The sequence below is a fragment of the Styela clava genome, chromosome 3 (assembly GCF_964204865.1).
Source record: "Styela clava chromosome 3, kaStyClav1.hap1.2, whole genome shotgun sequence".
Taxonomy (NCBI): domain Eukaryota; kingdom Metazoa; phylum Chordata; class Ascidiacea; order Stolidobranchia; family Styelidae; genus Styela; species Styela clava.
The window spans coordinates 5572103-5578387 of NC_135252.1; the positions used below are offsets into that span (position 1 = coordinate 5572103).

Consider the following 6285-nt stretch of genomic DNA (forward strand, 5'->3'; position numbering starts at 1 on the left):
GGGGGGAGCTGACTTTGATGGCCCCTATGGTCGTATCGCTCTCTCCAGTCTATACCGAATTGACTTGCATATTTTGTATAGATTTTATTGTACCATTGCTTGTTTTCTGGTTAACGAAATAATAAATCTCTCTCACTCTCTCTCTGTTAGCATTTTTTTTTAATTTTAGTCATGCCTTGGCGGGTCACGAATTAAACGAGTTGGGTCACTTTGTGACCCGCGGGTCAGTGGTTCGCCATCCCTGATCTAGGGCTTGTTTTACAGAAGAAGACAAGACAAATATGTTCAGGTTCTCTTCATTTTAACCAGGGTATAAATTAATAGTAATAACCAAAATAGTATTTTGATCACTTTTGGTTAAACGGAAGGCAAAATAATTATGTTCACGTCTTTTTACCCCATTCAGTATGATAGAAACCAGTCATTATTTTGAAACATCATCATTAATTTGTAGAAAGATACGTCAAGTTTTAGTATATATAAGTTTCTTTAGAAAAAAAAAGTATACAAATACAATCCAAAAGTTTGTAGAAAAGCGTCATATTATAGTGAGCACAAACATAAAACTATTTGGGCTATTTACAAAAACCTAATTAAGATGGAATGCAGTAGCCCGAGGCACACTTCCGACTAATTTATACAGAAGGAAATGGCTCGATTGTATAATATTTTGTCGCTGCTCACTGGTCAGTCAACGTTTGCGAAATGACTGTAAAAATACATAATACGAAACGAATATAAAAATGTGATTCTTGCAAATAAACGGAGAAGATAGACTGTTTGAAGAGCTGTCATGTGTGATATGAAATTGTTAGTCCAAACAATATTCCGCCTATACAAATTCGCTTTATTGCATAAACTGAAAGCAAAAATGACTACACTAAATTTTCTATAATTGGCTGTGTTTAAACGAATTTAATTAAAAAAATATATATTATACGTAAAATCAGGAGTACGTCTTGATGCGCGTAAGTTGTATGTAAGTCAAAGTATAGAGTCCTGTAGCTATGCAAGCCAGTGCGACTACATTCTGCCATAAATCCCAAGAATTAATTTCTGATCCGCTTGCTCCGATAGACAAGCTACTGTGTAAATACTCATCACCTTGTATGGAAATGCACACTGTTTCGTTGTCGGGTCGTGATATTTCAACAACGTCGCTTGATGCAAAAATTGAGGATTGAAATGTAGTCAGATTTGCACTGCAAGATGTAAAATTCTGGCCCCACAGCTCATTCACTGATAATCCTACCAATCCATACCTTGCTATGCTGAAATACTTTAACCAGGATAACCACGGAAGTATTGTGTCTACGTTCACAAGGAGGCCAGAAAACATGACGGTAAATACAAAAGTAAGAATCAAAAGTAGTTCCGCCACTGCCTTAGTAAATGTCGCAGAGTAAAAAAGACCAATTCCAATCGATGAATACCCAACCAAGGTTGCAAGCAATACAAAAAGAAAGAAAGACCCCGCAGTTGGTTTCAAACCAACCATCCAATACGTGATGGCGCAAAAAATTGTGGGAGCTATCGTTCGTAGCGGAATAAGATCTGCTAATACTTTTGCCAAGTAATAAGAAATTACTCTGTAATATCCAGAAACATGCTCATGGATGAATATTTCACGCTCAATCTTGAACGCATCAATTGCTGCAATAGATCCGAAAAGAAGACTTGTGCAGATGAAGAAGAGAATGCCTAATCTATTTTGAATTCCGGAATCAGGAGAGTTGTCTACTTGGTAGTATATCAAGCCAAACACTACACCGATGATAATATTTAACACAATATTTCCAATCAGACCTTGTGGGTCACGAATAGCGTTTTTTGCGGCTCTCTTCAGCAGGACTCCCAGTTGATGAGTAAAGCTTGTTGCATACATGCTCCCTGAATGTTTAACTTTTATTTTATTCGTTGATCCTGCATACTCGTTCAACTCTCTCGTTAGAGTATTGAATTTTTCACTCGATCTAAATGCAGTTACAAGACTGTTTTCAATATTGGATGGTGTACGAGCGCCTTGCTCTTCGTCTACAGCGGATGTTACTTCGATTTCATCACTGGATATATGATGAGTCCCGTTTAGCACATCCAAGAAAAAATCAGCAGGGTTATCATGTGGTTCACAAGAATATCCGACACTTTCAAAATGAGGTAGTGCGTCAGAAGTGGGTCCATGATACACAACATTTCCTTGTGATAGTAATGTGAGGGTATCAAATAGCTTGAATATGCTATACCGCGGTTGATGAATAGAACATACTATCGTATTTCCTTTCTTAGCTAAAGTTTTCAGCAATAGCATAACCGACCAAGCAGTGGCCGCATCCAAGCCAGTCGTTGGTTCGTCTAGAAAAAGTATTTTGGGCTCCAAAATCAATTCCAACGCAATGGAAGTTCTTTTCTTTTCACCTCCCGATATACCACGTATTATTTCTGTTCCTATTTTGGTGTCAGCGCACGATTCCAGTCCTAGCTCATCAATAACATTTTCTATTCTTCGTTTTTTATCCTGATGCGAGATGCTTGGAGGAAGACGCAAGTTAGCACAAAACCACAACGTTTCGCGGACTGAGATTGTGCCAAGCATCAAATCATTCTGTATAACATACCCGCTTATATACTGAAAATTTTTAGGTAATGGTTTGCCATCGAGTAATATCTGTCCCTTTAAAAAAGCAGGATCCTTACGGCGGGCCAAAGCATCCAGTAAAGATGATTTACCGCTTCCTGTTGGTCCCATGATTGCATTTATTCCGGGTTTTATAATACCGCTTACATCATTTAAAATTTTCTTTTTTGTTTTCTTTCTGCAGATTCCACAACACGACTGCTTTATTTCAACAACATATGAGATTTCGTGGAAACTCATAACAGATCCTTGAGCCGTTTTGGGGTCTTTATCCGTTTCAGAAATCTTGTTTATGTCCGATTCGTTTGATCCCTTGTACGACACTGTCGGTAGAACGGACATTTTACAACTAGGCCTACTGACATATACAATGCGATGGTGAAACTGGAGAAACGTAGTACACGATTAAAAAGTGAAATTTTGCAGATGTTATAACATGCAGCGCAATACATGATAATAAGATATGGATTAGTTGCAATTCATATGAATCGTCTGGCTTATAAAAATTGGGTGCTATCGAAGTATGTGAACCAAGAGGGCGGACACTGGAACGTAGTATGTGTACCTGGTTATAGGGTTGGGGCGTTAGGCCATACTTTTATTCCAATTTCCTTGTTTTATATCTATTACGAGTTCGGTGACTATAGACAAGTGACTCCCGTAGTAATTGTAACTGAGATTATGGTCTAATCTTAACCTGGTACACATACTACGTTCCGGTGTCCGTCATCTTGGCTCACATACTTCAGGAGTACGACAAATTGTTTATATGAGCATAAATCTAATGAATAAGAAGGTTCGTCGTACGATCGTTGGGACCTAGCCTGGTAAAAAATTCAGTCGATAATATTAAGATACAAATGCAAACAAAACTCGAAATCATTATGTTTCCCGCGCCAGTGACAATGCAATTGCCTTTACTCGCCAACACGCACGCGATCACACCGTACAATTATGTCGAGGCTACGCAGCTTCGCTTTAAACTCTCGTATAACCTATAAACAATTTTTGCATGTCATGTTGCACATATACCATAGTTTCTAGGGTCGTTTTGCATAGCCTGAATAATTCACTACCTAAATCCTTATACGTGCATGAAAATTAGCAACATAAGATCGCCAGAGGTTGGGGCCGTTCATGAAACATTAAAAGCGTACCGTATCTTCACATCTGTTGAAGATAAACTTGTTAGGAAACTACATTTCAATATACATTACCACAAACGCTAGTTTTCTATTAAATTGATCGAATAATTCCAGCATTGCAAACTTTGCTGCAAGCTGTATACTCATACTAAACAGATCACTCGATATGCGTGATGCTGTCGACGACAACGGCATATCAGAACTCTTAGATAATACATATACTTCTGTATACGCCCGGTCACGCATTTCCACTGAATCGCGCCACGGCTAATTACAGCTTCACCAGCATCACGTCATTTCCATGCTTGAAAACTAATCGAACGCACGAACAGTCGCTAGGTATGCCCATCGAAAATCTGCGATCAACATTTTCGGAGACCGCTATAAATAAAAACATTTGTACACGATCGCCGATCAGTCGTTTAGTGTTCCCAAAAGTTTTTCCCAATCCTATAATCAGCATACAATTTTCACACCAATTATCAAAACGAAAGCGCACACGCGAAATAAAAAAATCAGCACAGTTTATACTATGTATATTGATCAACTGCCCTGCGTTAGATCGATGACCACCCTTCTCATTAGTTAATTAAATGAACTGAAATTCTTTGCAGATTATCTGTTAGCTACCATGAATAAGTCGACTGCTAAGAAGGTCGTGTGCACACCAGCTGACTCACTTACGTAACATATTGTGCGTCTGGGTTATGTAACTCATGACTCTGCAGATCTTACATGGTGCGTAAGTCGAATACAAAGAAATGAGTAACGGAAACTTGATATCATTGTAAGGATTTACAATTATCTGAAGCCCTCTTTGCTCAAAGTTTACCAAGGAAATACAATAATGCAAAATTAGTAATAAATTTGTGGATTACTGATTACATTGATTCTGCAGTGGGCACATGTTATTTATCGTTTACTTTACCAAATAACAACGAAAATTATATTTATGCATATACTATGCAAATATAGAATAAGGTCAATATTTTTCACTTAAACATTTTTGCTGGAGAATATTTAAAAGGCGTTTCAATCTGATATTAATCGGCCTTGACGCAGGATTATTTACGTATTTACAACTTTGATAGTAAGACCCGCGGTTTTTACAAGAGGGCAAAACCTTCTTTGCCGTTAAAGCGAAGGCAAAGAATACGAAAAGTCGTCGAAAATTTAATCTTTCCAATACTAAATATATCGACACGGTTTAATTAAAAAAATTCTATTCAACCAGGCATTTTTGTAAATACATTGCATGCGATAGCGACTAAGCGATTGATCTTTGCGCTGTTAAATGCGACGATACAGAATAGCCTTTTGCCCGACCACCAACTTTCGTCTATTTTCAAAAACCAAAAAGAAACGATTCTGAAAACGCTTCGCATGCTCAATGATAACAATTTGCTGCGATGGCCAAACATTCACGATAAAGTAGCATCGGTAACCCCGAGGGAAAGTATCGCAAGTAGGGAACACGAATGTGACATTATTTACTGGTTATAATATTATTTTCATATTAATGATATCGGACATGCGAAGAATGTTATCAAATCAATAGAGAAAGCTAATCTGCTATACCAGACTTAACAACAGTTTTCTGATTAATGGCAACTATTTGAGGACTATTTAAGATGGTTAGATCCGAAATTTTACACTCATCGCCTAAATTAATTTTTCTTACTCACAAACAGAAAGAATTTCATACTGTTTTGTGGCTCTAATGAAGATTTTTGATGGAAATTATTTTAGTGTTCAGTGAAGTTGAAATTCTTTGGAACTCATTCTTGTGTAACTCAGTCGTGTGTAAAAGTCATGCTAGAATGGTCTATTAAATTATTTTCAGTTAATATGTGATGTACTAATCCAAATTTGTAATAAAGGCTATAATTTTATATTTGAATCTCTATATTTGCAAAAGTTTTCATAAATTACACGTATTTTTCAGTTCATTGGGGTCGTAATAAGCCCTTTTGCAAAACAATTAATGTGTTAGATTAGGTTCCATTACATTTGAACCCACGTACATTTGAACCCACGACGATTGCACCGGCATACTATTGCACTTATGGAAATTTTTGTTGTTTTACGGATATTTGAACCCATACTAACCCTAACCCATGGGTTTAGCACCCGCATATAGATTGAACCCGCGAATATACACATGGGTTCAAATGTACGGTCACCGCTAGATTACACTGCAAGAGATTTTCTCTAAGTAATATATTCGCGGCAATGGTCGTTTCGTACAAAAGCTTCAAGCTGTCCCGTCTGGAATAAACAATCCTCTTATCTAGTTTTCCTGTTCTGCTGAAAGTATATTGTGTATGAAATAAACTGTATTCTTATACCACGAACTATTGCACCTTAACTGAATAAGGCTGTCGACTTACAAGAGACGAAACGCAGGTAATACTTCAAGCTTTGCGCGGCGTTGATTTTTAAGCTCATTGTCCGTGCACCGCTTTATGAGCTCAATAAAATCCTTTACTGCACTAAAAACGCTTC

The 6285-nt window shown here is 37.4% G+C and overlaps 1 pseudogene; it reads right to left on the minus strand.

Moving 5' to 3' along the window:
* Positions 1–252: 252 nt before the first annotated feature.
* LOC120343483 (broad substrate specificity ATP-binding cassette transporter ABCG2 pseudogene) lies at positions 253–3039 on the minus strand (annotated as a pseudogene).
* Between the last annotated feature and the right edge of the window lie 3246 nt (positions 3040–6285).